We start from the raw sequence: 16911 nt of genomic DNA on the forward strand, positions 1-16911 counted from the left end.
AACATTCATATTAATTGTTGAATTCCATTATTTCCAATAACCACTCCATTTAAAATGGAGCTGCTATTTTCCCCAGGAAAAAAAGGCATACAGTTAAGATAGTAAATAACAGTCTCCAATTTTCACCTGTAAGTTCAAAAGTTGATGTAAGACAGAAAAGTTTGAAAGTATGTACAACCTGGCTAAAATCAGTCCTCTTTCTCTGTTCTTTATCAAGAAATGAGATAAAGGGTTGGAGAGAAAAAGAGAAGGCTTCTTTTTTTTTTTTTTCAATAGAATTTGCTCTTTTAGAAGTTTTAGGTTCACAACAGAATTGAGCAGAAAATAGAGTTCGCACATAGCCCTCCACACCCACACATATACACTCCCCTACCCTCAGCATCCCTCATCAGTGTGGCATATTTGGTACAATCAATGAACCAACATGGGCACATTATTATCAACCAAAGTCCATAGTTTACATTAGGGTTCACTCTTGATGTTGTACCTTCTATGGGTTTTGACAAATGCATAATGACATGTAGCCACCACTATAGCATCATACAGAGTAATTTCACTGCCCTAAAAATCCCTTGTGCTCCATCTATTTATTCATTCCTCCCTCCTTCCCTCTGCCCAAACCCCTGGAAACCACGACCTTTTTATTGTTTCTGTAGCTGTGCCTTTTCCAGAATGTCATTTGGTTAGAATTGTACAGTTTGTAGCCTTTTCATACTGGCTTCTTTCATTTAGTAATATGTCTTTTTAGTTTCTTCCATGTCTTTCATGGCTTAATAGATCATTTTCTTTTTTACTGCACATATATTTTTTAATTTACATATGGGTACTCTTCATTGTTTCTAAGAACCTTTAGAGCTTTAGCTTTTTAAACTTACATAGTTATCAAAGGAATAAAACCCACCTCAAAATAAGAATTAATTCAAAAAGATACATACACCCTGCTATTAATAGCAACATTATTTATAATTGCCAAGATATGGAAGCATCCGAAGTGCACATCAATAGTTGAACAGATAATGAAGATGCAGGAGATATGTAATGGAATACAACGCACCCATAAAAAAGAAGGATATTTTGCCATTTGTGGCCCTTCACTTCTTTTTTTCACTTCAAAAACCAGAATTTTGTAACTGGCAGAGACATTCCCATTACATCAAAAACAACAAAATACCTAGAAATAAACTTAACCAAGGAAGTTACCTATACTCTGAAAACCGAAATGACACAAAGAAATAGAAAGATTTCTTGTGCTATTGGATTGGAAGAATCAACACTATCAAAATGGCCACACTACCCAAAGCAATCCACAGATCCAATGCAACCCCCATCAAAATACTCACGACATTCCTCACAGAGCTAGAACAATTCCAAAATTCAGCAGCCTTCTAAGGAACATTCACCACTGCCTATGTTCCACTCCACCCTGCAAATCTCCTTAAGCTTAAGAAGCAGAGTAGAAAGATCCAGACCACAGCCCAGGGTAGAGAACAAGGACTCGTGAGAGGCAGTTGTTACCAATTTTTTTTTTGAGAAATAATCTTTTTCAATGAATACATACAGTACTACATAATCCACATGGCTGACTGAATCCGAGCATTCAGAACTGGAAATATGAAGGACCAATTATGGGATTTGAACTTCATGGATCCTGGTATCCACAACAGGTCCTGGAATCAAACCCCCGAGGATACCAAGGGACAAATGTATTACTATTATAATATATTTGTGTTATATAATAAACACAAAAACAGTAAATTAAAATGGATGAGATAAAACTATGTTTAGAAAATGTTCTGTTCCATTTATTAGTGTTACTAAAAACTTAAGATTATATTAAAATTATTTAGTGTTTTCAATGTGATTAAATGTACAGTCTCATAATTCATACCTTGATTTAAACTTTTATGCCAGAATATGATTTCCAGGTCTGGTTTTATGCTATCTTTATTAAGACATTGTTTATTGGTTTAATGACTGTCATTAATGGAGAAGTCAGGTGGTAAAAATTTGCAGATCCAAATAGAAGAAATGACTGTTGCCTGCATTTTACTAAATCTATAACCCATGTTTCAATCCCACCCACTAATAATGTAAATATTTTGTTAAAATCAGCTACCAGGTTTTGAGCTTCTAGGAGTTAGAAAGTGCTATATTTTCATAAAATATACTCAAAGCTAATCACAGGGACACCCTTAGGGCAGCCTCCCCTACAGCGCGCACCCAGTACCCTAGGAAGCAGCGTCTCCTCCCCTGCCACCACCCAGGCCTCGCAGGCGCCCTCTGGCTGTCAACCACCTTGGGGTCGGGATGAGGGAAGGATGGGATTAACTTCGAAAATTGGCTTCCAGGAGATCAACCAAGACCGCTGATTGAAAGAACCTGAGCTCACCTCCTCTCAAGGACACATAAAAAACCATCACTATCTGCAGAACAACCATTAGTGAAAAAGACCAGAACCTACCAAATAAAATCTTCTACACCTGAAGACAGAGAAGGGTAGAAGTGGACTCCCAATATAGTCAAATCCCATACTCTCAGGTGGGCAACCCACGAACAGGAAAACAATTATACTGCAGTGGTTCTTCCAAATGACTGATGTTCTGAGCCCCATGTCGGGCTCCCCAGCCCTGGAGAGTGTGTGTGTGTGGGTTGGGGTTCTGCACCGGGAAGACGAGCCCACAGAGCGTTTGCCTTTGAAAGCCAACAGGGTTTACTTTCTGGAAAACCAGAGGGCTGAGCAAAATAGAGATTTTGCTATAAAGGGCACACACAAACTCTTCCATGCTCTGCGACCCAGAGTAGAAGCAGTCATTTGAGAGAAGCCCGGGTCAGACCTACCGTCTGCTCCTGGAGAGTCTCCCGGAGAGGCAGGTGGCAGCTGCAGCTCACCCCGAGGCCACAGACGCCGCGGGCAGCCGCCCCGCCCCCTCGCTAATTAGCGCCAGGGCCTGGCCCCGCCCACAGCCTACGGTGTCGGCGCTGGGACGCCTTAGGCCAAGCAATTAACTGGGAAGAGACACAGCGTCACCCAACAGGAGGCTGGCTTTTTAAAACCTCCGAGAGCCCACAGCCGCCCGTGAACGCAGCCCCCGCACACCGCAGGGCCCAGGGCCCGGCTCCACCCACCAGTGGGCAGGCACCGGCCCCAGAATCCCCTGCGCCCGCCCCGCCCTGCTCACCTGCGCTGCCGTCTGGACCAGCCTCACCCGCCAGGGGGCGGGCAGCGGACTGCGGAAAACCGCGGTCCTGCAGACCGCGGACTCAGCCGCCCTCCGCAGGTCAGCCCCTGCTCTGGGACCAGCTGGGCGCTGGCCCTGCCTGCCAGCCAACACAAACTTCAGGGCTCCCCGGACCCTGGACACAACTTTGTCAGGAAGCTCCCCATGCCCTCCTCCCACCCCTCTTCTGCCAGAGATCTGATAGCGGCTTTGGGACCCCAGGTCCCTGCAACAAGGCTCCAGAGCCCAGCTGTGCCCCCAAATAGTCCAGCACTAACCCCAGCACCCTGACTTCACCCACCAATGGGCAAGCAACAGCCCTGGGGACACTTAGGGTTCTGCAGTTAACTCCTTGGTGACCCAGTCCCGCCTATCAGAGGCTGGTATGGCAGTCTGCCCACAGGCAGGGCCTGGCAACCAATCAAACCTGGGTCCAACCGCTCCTACCAGACCACCCAGGTAGCCCACCACAGCAGAAGGACACAGGCAGCCCTCACAGGAGGAACCCCTTGAGCCTACAGCTCGTGACCAGAGGGGAGTGCGCTGCTGAGATGCACAGAACATCTCCTACAAAAGGTCGCTTCTCCAACATTGGGAAATGTAACCAACATACCAGATACATAAAAATAAAAAACATCAACTTGGACAAGATGAGGCAACAGAGGAACATGTGCCAGACAAGGGAACTAGATAAAACCCCAGAAGAACTAAGTGAAACGGAGACAGTGAATCTACCCAAGAAGGAATTCAGTATAGTGATGATAAGGATGATCAAAAGCTCCAGAGAAGAATGGATGCACAGAATGAGAAGTTAAAAGTTTTAAACAAAGCTAATCACAGAAATTCATTTGGAAGATTTGTAATTAGAGTAGAAAATTAGAATTCTAACTTTTTTTTTAAAACATGTTGATATGAGAATTTTTATAGGTAACACTCTTTGATTTCAGGAACAAATGCATCTTAATCTGGACGTATTTACAGACATCACTCTTCAAAATGTTCTCTCCAGAAAGAAGGTTCTTTGAAAAGCAACTATGTTCTGACTTGTTAAAATGCAGCGATATTGGAATACTTATTCTGGGAAAGGAAAAATACATAACTCATCTTTAAACTCGATGACTCATAAGCTTTGTGAAGTCTTTCTGTGTGATATGGAAGATTTTCCTTCAAAGTATCTGCTTTTTTTCAAAAATATTTAGAGAATCTTCTATTTAGATAGTACATTCTATATGGTTACATTCAAATGCTGCAAGACCTCATAATATACTGTCACACAGCAAGAGTGAGGATGTCCCTGCCCACTCAGGCAGAGCTCCCCTCCTCTCCTTAGTGTGTGGCAGGCAACCACCTCACATACTGTGACTAAGAACATCTCCTAATTTTTTTCTTCCTACAAATCAGTTGAATCCTCTTGAACACCTGGTGTATACATAGTCCAATTTTTTGAACTTTTTTGTAAACATTTTTATTGAGGTAACATCGGTTTATTGGTTTATAACATTTGTAATAATTTTTGACTAATAGAAAAGTTGTAGATACAGTACAGTTTCCCTATATCCTCTGCCCAACGTCTCCTAATGTTAACAACTTACAAAACCATGGTACATTTGTCAAAACAAGGAAGGTAACATTGGTACAATACTACTGATGGCACTACAGATTTTACACATTTTTCCCGGGATCTGGTCCGTGATGCCATGTTGCCCTTAGTTGGTGTGTTGTTTTAGTCTCCTATGATCTATGACAGTTTTCCAGTTTTCCCTTTTTTAATATGACCTTGACAATTTTAAGGAATAATGACCAGGTATTTTGTAGAATGTCCCTTGATTTGGATTTGTCTGATGGTTCCTCATGGGTTTTGAGAAAAAAACCCTGGAGATGAGTTACCCTTCTCATCACAGCATGGTACGTAATGTCAACATGACTCATCCTTGGTTTTCAGCCTCCATCAGTCACTGGGTTAGGGGGTACCTGAGATGTTTCTTCACTGTAAAGTTCCTTTTTCCCTTTCTTTATTTTTGAAAGAAAGTCCAGCTCATACTCAGGGAGAATACATATCCACTTTGAAAACATGAGGGACAAGTTGGTATTCTGAGTTCTTGTGAGGGCATCCCAAAGTTTTTAAGTAAGATATCGTTGACACTTGATAGAGAAAATACACCAGCAAGACTTCCTGGAGGCTGTAAAAGTTAGAAGGGAATGTATCCCAGGATGTGCTTTACACGTTCTCCCCCAAAGATGGAGTGAAAACATAGCTGAAGTATCAGTGAATTGACGGTAACACAGTTTGCCAAGAGAAAGCCAAAATTAGGCCCACAGACATCCCTGATACAACTTCATTATTCAACAGATGGCCTGGTGGAATATTGTTAAACTAGAAGGAAGAATCAGAAGAGAAATGAGACAAAGGAAGACAAACATGATACTCCTACACTGAGTCCAAGTTCTGAAATGGCATCGTCTCAAAATTTCTTCAGGGAGAAGGAAACACATTGGAGACTGAATCTGAATTTTAACACTAAATGGAACTATGTTGCGTAGAATGACTGAGGAATCTCCGAATTGGACCATGAGAAACCGGAATTAAGTAGATCATATTTTCTGCTATCAGGCAGGAATGGGAGCTCATGCTAGAAATTAAGTTGAATTATGCAAAAATAAAGAAGTATTTTTTTTTTTTGATATCTAAATTTTCTGGACTGTTGTTTCTGTCAGGTCTGTAGCTCTCACACAGATCTGGCAGCATCATCCTGGGATCTAAACATGCAGTCTGTTTGTGCAGGCTGGCTGGATGATAAAAGAAATAGCACAAGATGGTAAAACTATGCTTGATGATCAGGCTAAACAAGACACAACTGCAATTCCTTTATGATCTAGGCAGACATTATTTCATAATAACCTTTCATAAGACTGGGGATGAAAATCCATGAATAAGGGAAAGAGTATCACTTAGTGTTGGTGAGTGTAAGTGTCCAAGTCAGAGACCAAAGTTTCATTTCCAATGTTATTATTCACTACCCCTGTGATGTTGCTGGATTTACTTAAATTCTTTAAGCCTCAATTTACTCATCTCTTAAATGGGGATAACAGTGACTGCTCTGTGGGATTTATTATGAGATTTAAATGAGATCACATATGTGGTACATCAAGCACAAAGTGCCACATGTAATAAGTAATCAATATATCCTAGCTTGCTGCTGCTACTGCTACTATTATTAACCTGAATATCTATTTTGAATCCTGAAATGATAAGAAATTAGAACCAGATGACTGCGATCTAGCCAAGAGCTGAGACAGCCAAGGAGAAATGTAACAGAGTACAAATGAGAAGAAAAAAGTTCATAATGTATAGAGAAAGAGGAAGTCAATTAAAGCATAGAATTTGCACCAGGAAAATCACTTCAAAAAAAAAAAGAAGACATAAGTTGTGAAAAGAGGACTGAATGTAAGTTGACTGAGTTGATACTTTGTACAGAAATCCAGGGCTGCTCTGTTGAGAGTTTATCAACATTCAAATGAAGGACAGTCATTCATTTTATAGCTAAGGCAATTAGAATTTATTTTAACTTACATATTTTAATTTATAAGTCATAATTAACATTTTTTACAAATATAATGGGGTACTGTATGCCAAACACAAATTCATATGTGCTTGTGAGATTCTTAACATTTTATTGCTCATGGCTGACCAAGCGTGAAGGATCAGTAAATTAAAAAAAAAGAAAAAGAAAGAAAGAAAAACATTTACCTATTAAATTAAAGCATAAACTTTCCCAATCTTTATTATTATTGTTATTACTGGATAAAGAGTTGTCATTTCTAAAGGAATGCTGGAAAGTAATTTCTCTTTATGCTTAGGGTTACAGACTTTTAAATTTGTAGGTCTATTTCAGGCTTCATTTAGCTATTAAGAAATTTACACTATTTCCTTCACTTTCCTAATGGCCAGAAATGCTGTAATTTAAACTGAAGAGAGAAAGATATGGGGAAAAAAACATCTAAAATTTTCGTTACATTTATACTTTCTCCTCATCAGAGGAATTCAGAAATCCCCCTGCTGTCTCAGTAATGCCAGATAATTTCTCTGCCCAAACAGGATACACAGATGTGCTGACATCACAATACCTGATGTTTCAGGATCTCAAGGATATTAATGAAGAGCTACTTCTTATGGGAACTTTGGATTTTTTTTTCCCCTAGAAAAGATTACAGATCACTATTTGTTATCTCAAAATATTAAGGTAATTAGTGCTGAGTGAATTTTAAAAAAATGCAATGTTCACACTGATCCGGATAAATACTGAAGTCTGGAGGATGCTTACTTGAACTTTATCAAAACTATGGAAATTCTGGAGTTTTCAAAATTGAACTGCAAGTAGGGGGGGAAGGGCGATCTTGCAAGACTTTGAGAGCATCATGTTGCTGGTTGGACTGAAAATCCTACATGCATGGCTGCTCCCTGCTTTTTCAGCATCCTTTGGGTCAGCTTAAAAAGAGATTAAAAAAATACAAAAGTGCAGAGACATAAACAAGGCAAAACTAAGCTTTCAAAACCTTTATAAATGAGGTGTTTTGATTCTTTTTGGAGTTTTACTTGACTTTTCACTGATCTTTACTTTAAGTGAATGAAAGTGAACTAACTGGTGGTGGTGGCTCACGGGCTCCGCCCTCTGCTCCCCTTTTACCTCCCCTACTAAAAGCAGGAGCCCCTTGGAAGTCCACGAGAACTCCATGCTTGCATCAGCTTAGGGGAGCTCCAGAGCAAGATGAGAAACAGGCCTGGGGACTGCAATGGAAGCTTGAGCAGATTGCGCGGTATCATTTCACATGCTAGCGTATCCCCTTATGTCACATTTTTCTGTTGCTGACAGAAATCAGCTAAGGGCAGAGTGTGAGAAAGCTGGTGTAGCAAATGGTCTTCTTGCTGGTTTCAACAGAGCAGTCGCACCAGTGGAGAGCCGCCTCCTCTTGCATTCTGCCCCACTGTCTTGAGTCCGTTTCTGAACCCCAGCCAGCTTCCAGCTGGTAGTACACTGCAATGCTGTCGTGTCATCAACCCAGTCAAGCTGTTCCAGCGTTTGTGCGTGTGCATGTGTGTGTGTTTAAACTTGCCCACTTGGCTGTTTTCCCATAAATTGCATGGAATAATATTTTTTTTTTTTTAAAAAAAAGCTTAGCTTCTATTTACCCATGGGTGAGCAGGTTTTTAGAGATTGCTCAGTAAACAGAATTCAGGTCAAAATTAGCGACAGTGAACAGGCAATCATACTTAGATATTCAGTGACTCATATTTGGATATTAAAAGTCCAAAATAAGGTAGACTACTCAGAAGCTTTTACCTTTTTCTATAAGCAGTATGTGGTAATACAGGTAAACTTTAATATTTCCCAAATAAGTTATATTTCCTCACTATACAATAGTACCTTGCTTTTTTTCAACATTTAAAAAAAAACTTTTTTGTTACAATGTTGTATCGGTTGGTACCTTGCTTTTTGATAGTAGTTTTTTGTGTGTATATATATGTGTTTACATACATGCTTCCTTTATAAAAGCTCTCCTGGCAAAAAAAATCAAAACATTATCTGTAAAATAACTGATAATAAAGTACCCAAGAGAAAAAAAAAAAGTTTTCTACTCAAACAATACATAAGTCAAGATGGTTAATTTGAGAGAAGCTTGGGTTGTTTTTTTTTTTTTTTTAAGCATTTGTGGGTATTTTAAATAATTTGAACATATGGTCTGAGCAGAAGCAGAAAAGGCACTTTTTTAACTTGATGTCAGATCATATCACATTATGTTGATTTATACTGCATAATGTGATATGCTGCAGATTTTTAATAAATGGACTTACTTTATCATCTCAACTAGGAAAGATTTTGGAGGTGCAAATCGGGTGCTGTCCTGTGGGATTCTTTAGTAGCTCTCAACTAATACCATTTTCAAGTTTCCGACAGAGATTTTTCATATTTTGCTTACTTCTCTCGTTAGGTGAGGCAGGAAACAGATATGTCAAAAATGAAGTAATAGCAGAAAGAATGTTTCTTTTTTCTTTTTCCTTTTTTTTTTTTTTATTTTACATCAACTGGTGAAATTAAATTTTCTTTATCTAGGTCAGGAGCAATAATTTGACAATAAGAAATAACCAATGTTTTGATGGGGGTGAGGTTAAATGAAAGGTATGAGAAGCTGTGTAAGGGACGGGGAGGACAGAAGCATCTCCACGTCCCAAAGTCCTTATCTGAAGGCTGTATGTACTGAGTGTACATCAGTCCTTTTCCCAATGGTCTGTATTCCCTTCTTATGCTGAATCACAGACAGACACTGCGAAGATTTCTGAATACCTTTCACCTGTAATACCTAAACTGTATTTCTACGAAAAAAAGTTTTTTTCCAAAGTCTATTTTTTCAGTGAGAAACAGAAGCATAAATAGGTTAAGTAGTGACTTTAAGATTTCACTGGAATCTGACTTTTTGGAAAACTACTATTTTCCAATTTTTATTCTGACTTTTTCTTCCTTTATTTTATTTATGGGTTATCACCCAAATAATCAGTTATCTTTAATTAAATGACTTTCTTTGAAGCACTGTGTAGTCACATACACATGCCTAGAAAAATGAATTAAAACAAATTAAACAGTAATGTATCATTTACCTAGACAATTGCCAAGAGACAATATAAAAACATACAATGGGACAAAAGAAAGGCACAAAAATCCAGAAAGAATGTCAGGCCAGTAAGATACATCAATTATTTGACTAGTGAATTTTATATGCAAACAAGCAAGTAAGAAGACAGGTGATGGTGGGGGCTAGGTTTGTCAGTTACATAGTAACATAAAAATAAAAATAAGTCAGAAACATAAGTCTGAAGCATTTGATGAATAAAAGAATTAATGTAAGCTATGTTATCTTAAAAGGAGAGTAGAAGATTTTATTTTTTTTTAGGAATGCAAAGTGGAAATAAAATCCATTATTTTCAGTTGGTATATGTAGGGCATTTATTCTAGCAGGACCTTGGCTAATTGTTTTACATGGATTATTTAATTTATTTTTATTAATATTCCGTTTTAGATTTAAGAAAAAATAAAGGTTTTTTTTTTAAGTTGATAAATAATTTGCCTAAAGTCAAATAGCTAGGAAGCAGTGAACATAAGGCAATGAGTCCAGAACCGATCACAATGTATTGCCCAAAAGCTTTCAAGGAGACAACTAAACTCCTCCAGTGGTAAAGTAACAATTGTTTCAGATCATTTGGATACATGAAACATGGTCATCTTTGATGGCAAAGATTTCAGGGGTTGATAGAAATGTTAAAGGAGCAACCAGTGAAACAGCAAAAGCCATTAGATATGATTTGGTTTGAGATGATGTAAGCAAAGGCATTAAAGTAAAGGGGGGGTCTGAAGAGCCAAGTTCTGAGACAAACACACACATACACATACACACACACATCAGCAACAAAGAGAACGTTGTCACAGTATGGAAATATGAAAATACGACGTCAAGAATTTTCTTGATTTTCTTTTATTTTAACAAAAGATGAATAAACTAATTTGCCAACTAAATGGACTTCATGCCAGAACTAAGAATCTGTCTCTAGAAAGGAACGGCGATCCCATAGTCAGTGGTTTTATAGTGCTTAACTCATGTGTACATTTTCAGGTTAGTTTTTCAACCCAAGAGTTCAACTTACCCTGAGAAAAGACACAGTTAATTAACATATCACCTAGGATTAGTTCTGGCTGTGAGAAACAGAGATCCAAAAAGCAGTAGCTTAATCAGGAAAGAATGTTAATTCTCTCTCACGTAAAAGACCAGAGTAAATCGGCTAAAGCTGATACAGCAACTTTGTTCCACAAAGTCCTTAGCTACTAGGCTACCTCTGCCTTAGTCCGTTGTGTTCATCCTTCACTCCCAAGGTCAGTTTCAGTTCCAGAAGACTGTCTTTTTACCTATCATCCTCACATTCCAACCAACAGGAAGGAGGAAGGGATGACGAAGGGATGTCACGAACATTCCAGCTGTATGTTAAGGATGGTAATCAGAGGAAACACAAAACATCTCCCCTTTCATCTCTTTGGCTAGAACTTAGTCACGTGGCCTGGGATGTGGAGCAGTTAGAAGTTGTGTTCCTTTGTCAGGACAGTTAGCTAAAAAAAAAAAAAATGGGAAATTTCATAAATATTGCTATGGAAAAAGGGAAGAATAGATATTGAAAAATTACTAGCAGTCTCTGCCACAGTATTTAGAAAGTGAAAACATTTCTTTTTCACTCTTGTTTTTGCAGAATTGCCTTAAAATTCACTTCTTCCAGAGATACCTTCCATGAGTAGGAACTGGGGAACTTGTTACTATTTCCAATAGTTGCTAAGATTGCTGGGGATTCTTTGCCCGTCTGGGCACATTTTGCCTCAGAATTGCCAAAAAAAAAAAAAAAAAAAAAAAAAAAACCACAGCACAGGTAACATTTATCACTGGGCCTATAAAGCCATATGGATTGACAAATATTTTTTCTGGTACATGACCTCTGTACCGCTTGTTGGTGGACTCAGTAATGTCCTAAAGGACAACAGTCTCAAACCCAGACTGAGTTATTCTTAAAGCATTGCACTTTGAGATCTGGCCTCGCTCGTCGTATTTCCCCAAACTTGCTCTTCACTCCCGCTGTCTATTTTGATGAATGGCAACCCCAGCCTACCTGGGGTCATGCTTTATTTCTTATTCTTTCATTCAGCACAGCCAAGTCCTGGTGACCAGGCTCATTCTTCACTGAAATCTATCTAGGTCAGACTGGTACCGTAAAAGGCTTTCCAAATAATTTCTACCCATCCCTTCACAACCTACTAACCTCAGTTCTGTTCGATCGTGACCAAAAAAACCCTCTTGTTTTCTGGGTAGGAAGCTAAGACATTCTGGCTTTACTACCCTTAAGGCAGCAATATAGAGAAATTTCAGGAAAATAAGTAGTCAGTGTTTAGCTTGCAGGTTCCAAAGCACAGATGGCAGTGATGATACCAGAAAAGCCTCTCTGAATGTAAAACACCTGTTCTCTGGAGCATCAAGTGCCTAGCAGCTCTGGACCTATGCAACAGGTTCAGAAGAATGATGATTATTTACAAACTCTAAAGGTTATTCAATCTAGAGAAGATAGGAGGAGGTTCAGAGTGAAGAGCAGCGACATCAGCCACTGTCATTTATCTCTGAAAGCACGCTTAGCACTCCTCCGGGAGCCAAACCCTCAGGGAGCTAGAATCCCAGGAGAGATTTGGGGATCCAAGAGCACAGGGACCTTTTGTATCATTACCTAACTGCAATTTGAGTATTTCCCCACCCCATCAAAGACTAAACAGAAACGGCCGTGATGGCCGTGGTGGCAAGTCCATACAGTCAAATCCTGAGAAAGAGCCTGGTTGAACATGCAAAATTTCCTCAACTTTTCTGAGAACATTACAGAATTAGCTGAAAGAGAAAACAGCCTAAGAGGCCTTTCAGTTGCACAAGAGCTACCCTGCTGCTGTCTGATCAGACTGCCCTGTTGCAGAACACAAGGACATATATCAGCTCACTCCAGCAGAGATACATGTGGGAAGACCAGAGACCGTCCCACCCTCACTCCCACCCCCACTCAAGTCCATCACCTGGTAGCTTTGGAAGCTCGAAGAAGGCAAAGAGTGGAGTGCCCACAGCTGAACCTGGAAGGAAATAAAAGACACAGAAAAAAAAGATGTTTCTTGCTAATGAGGCCCTTATACCTCCCTCTTTTCCTTTAATGACTTGGTTTTATGTAACCACCATCTCCAGCTGTTCCAAAAGTGCAGATACAGATTCCAAACCTGGGAGTAAACAGAGAAGAGTCAGTCTATGCTACCGGCCTAAAGGGATAGTTAAAATATAAATCATATTGGAGAATTTAAAATGAGATATATATATATATATATATATATATATGTAGTATAAGCCAGTTTGCTGGTTAGTACTGTATAAACATCTGTTACATATCTGTCTTTTCTTTATATTTATTACATCAATTCTAAATCAGATCTTTACTAACATCTCTTGTTGAAAGTGCAGTCCTCGCAGTTTCCGCAGTGTCTGGCTTGCTCATGCCTCTTCCCAGGTTACCAGGAAGGCCATCTGGGGGTCTATCTGTTGACTCTTCTGCTGTGACTTCCAGCCTGTATCCTCATGCCACTAATGTTTGCCCAATACACTTATTTTTTCCTCTTTTTTTTTTTTTTTGCTTAATACATTTATTTTTACTATAATTGTTGCAGTTATTCTGTATCGTAATTAAGTATTCGCTGGTTTGGTTTTCCCACTGGAAGCTCTTCAGGGTGAAGGAGTGTGCCTTATGGAATTAATTCCGGGACCTGATGCACAGCATGTCACCAATCAATTTTTATGAAATGGAGAAATGAAACAGCAAATAATTACTGTATTTCCTTTGCACTTGGAGTTTTAATAAAAATCTTAGAACAATTGTGAGAGTTAAACTAAAAAAGAAGGCTAGGAAAAGAGATGCTTTGACTGAAGGTAAGAAGGAAACATGCGACAGTTTGGGTTACAGGAGAAAGCTCCTAAATCTTTATTTGCTCCTCTCTCATAACAGGAGAGAGAAAAATGAAATCAGAAAATATTTTTTAATATTTCTGAATTTTTCAACTCTATGTATTTTTTAAAAATTAGGCTCCAATAATATTTTAAAAGCCTCATTTTAATTAAAATATATTGAACATTTGCTTTTGTTCCACAGGCTTTAAGTAGAAGCTTAAAAATGGCAACGTAAGAAAGATTTTTCTACCAAATCCATAGCCTAAAAGCAGATAAGAAAAACAAAACAAAATAGCAAACATTTTACCAGTTCAGACAACACTTCTCCAAAGAGTAACATATTTTGTTCCAACTAGAAGAAATGAGGAAAAGTTCTGTGCAGCTCTGGTTGACTGATACAAATGATCCCCTAGTAAAACACGCCTCTCTGTAAGCACGGCCCTTTGTCATCAAGAGGTGGGGGGTATTTTCCCATCCTTTGGATTTGTGCTAGCTTTGTGATATTTTTCTTACCAACATAGATGCAAAAAATGATATGCTGGGACTTCTGAGACCAAAATTTAAGAGGCTTATAGCTTCTGTGTTTACTCAGAAGCACCACAGTCACTTTGTAAAGAAGACCCAGTTACCATATTCAGTAGAGAGAAGCCAGGTGAAGAGAGAGGTCTTAGGATATAAGAAGCCAAGGGGAGAGAGAGGGCCAGGGAAGGAGAATCCGAATCTCAGGCATCTGAGAAAGCCCAGTCAACACCAAAGAAAGGAGCGCCCCGGCTATGCTAGCCAGCCCCATCCATGTCGTGCTAACACAGCACTGGTTCGGTGGCTTCCATGTGAGTGAGGTTATCTTGAATTGTCCACCCTTAATTAAGGTCAGCCCTGGCAATACAGCTATGAGGTGGAGATGAGCTAAGCCCTAGGAGTCCTGCCTTAATTCCTGATCCAAAATAATTGTGACCAAGAATGTACTTTAATCTCTTTAGTTGTATATGGTTTGTTATTAGCACTAAGTAACCAATACAGTACCTCAATGATTATGACAGTCACATATGCCATCCAGAAGTGGAGGTGGGTTGGTGGCACACTAATAATGGTACTGCCTACAGTAGTTGACCATAGTGTTCTGAAACTTGTATTTAAAAAAAAAATCTTGATAATTGTATGATTTTAGGAGTATGAAAATGGGTATCTAATACATGTGCGAAATAGTGTATCTCTTAATATTAAGAGCCAAAAATATATCTAGTCTTATAAAATCATCATACACATAGAAGAGAACTGAATGATTTCATTTGGTTTAAATGAAATACAAAAAGTATTTTTTAAGATATCATTTATAATAATATATCAAAGGGAAATATATAAGCACCATTAGAAGAAATAGCAATAAAGAAGACATTCATGTGCACATCATTTATGTCAAGAAACATAATTGCTGTTTAAAGCTAGATTTTCTTGCAGACACATTTTCCATTACCCAATTTAAAATGGCATAATCAATGGCATTCATAGGTCACAGATTTTTAGTATTAAAGCAAAAACTATTTAAAAATTTGGAAGTGTTATATGTAATCATAAAAACAAATGCCCCAGCTAATTTAATTTAGCTCATTAGTGTTAGCTGTCTCATCAATATGAAAAAATAGAAAAAAACAATTTGAATTAAAGCACAGAACAACAGTCAGACATATCTTTCCCTTTCTTGGGTCATATAAAGACTGCATATTAGATTTTAGTCTCTGAAGATTGAAAGATAAACTATGCTTCCAGAAAAATAGCTCAGAATAAGTAGAGTAAAGAAAATCAAATGACATTTTTTGTGTGTTTGTTTTATGTTTTACTGCATTTGACCATTGATCATTTCATGTTCAGTTCACGATTTTGGCTTGCTCTTCGTAAATATAGAGTGAAGGGTTAAATGGTGTTACTCAAAGATTATCACTAGATTTAATCAACCTTGCTTAACATCACACTATGAATCAGAGGATCTTTCATTCCTACATCATACCCAAAGAAAAAAAGTGTCAGTAATCATCTCTGATCTTGACCAAGGCAGTTTAATTTAAATCATAAGAAGATACAGAGGCTCTTATGAAAGCGTTTTATAAAAGATGATTTTAAAATGGTTCATTTGCTATAAAAATGTTTATAGATCTTTAATAGATAGTCTCTAGAGAGTCATCATTTTTCTTGAGTCTATTACTTATTGTACAGTCAGGCACTCTGGTGTCATTTTCATTCAATGTAAATTTTTGAGGAAGAAATAATCACAGCTGAAGTCTCTGAAAAATCATCCAGTTGTTGCAATTAAGTTGATTTGCCAGTCTGTATTTTTTATATAAGAAAAAGATTTGTCCCTTTGTGACTGACTTGGCAATGATGAATGACACTCAAGTTTGCAAGCGTAGTTACAATGTTCACATAATTCTCCCCACTCCCCGCTCCCATAACATATCTAACCTTTGTTTTGCCGAGCATTTTATGGACAACAAACTCCCAACAATTCCCAGCCTTAATCAAAGACAGAGGGCAGGGTTTTGAGGCATGAAGAAATAAAAAGTAAAAATAATAAATTCTGTCCAGATCACTCTTCCCAGGTTCAGATTAATTCATAAGATATTGAGTCCCAGAGCTCTCATTTTTGACACACTACATTGAATTGAATTGCATACATTTTAAAATTAAGTCCAGCTTAAACAGTGTTAAGTAATTGAAACAATGAAAACTTATATTTGAAAATATAAGAAGTAGACATTTACAAATGAATTTTTTTGGCATTATTATGCCTCTCAAGTCCCATACACATACAAAGAATGGACGGATGTCTGCAAGAGAGTTTTTGACTGAAGTGTCATTGTAGTCTTGATGATCTGCAAAAGGATTATAATCTGATTATCAGCATTCCATCAAGTTCAGAGTATTTTTTGTCTGTTTTCTGTGTATCTGTGCAACAGTGAAAAATTGACAAAAGCACATCAGTTTGCATTTAATTTGAAAAAATAATAGACTCTTTCTGCATTGGATAACTTAATTCCAAGACAATTCCAGCTTAATTCTAGGATTTCTTTCAGGAATTCACTGCTGTGTAACAAATCACTTTTCCTCCCTTCTCCCAACTTAGTGGTTTAAAAATAATAATTCATTA

Source organism: Camelus dromedarius, chromosome 14, assembly GCF_036321535.1.
Source record: "Camelus dromedarius isolate mCamDro1 chromosome 14, mCamDro1.pat, whole genome shotgun sequence".
NCBI classification, from domain to species: Eukaryota; Metazoa; Chordata; class Mammalia; order Artiodactyla; family Camelidae; genus Camelus; species Camelus dromedarius.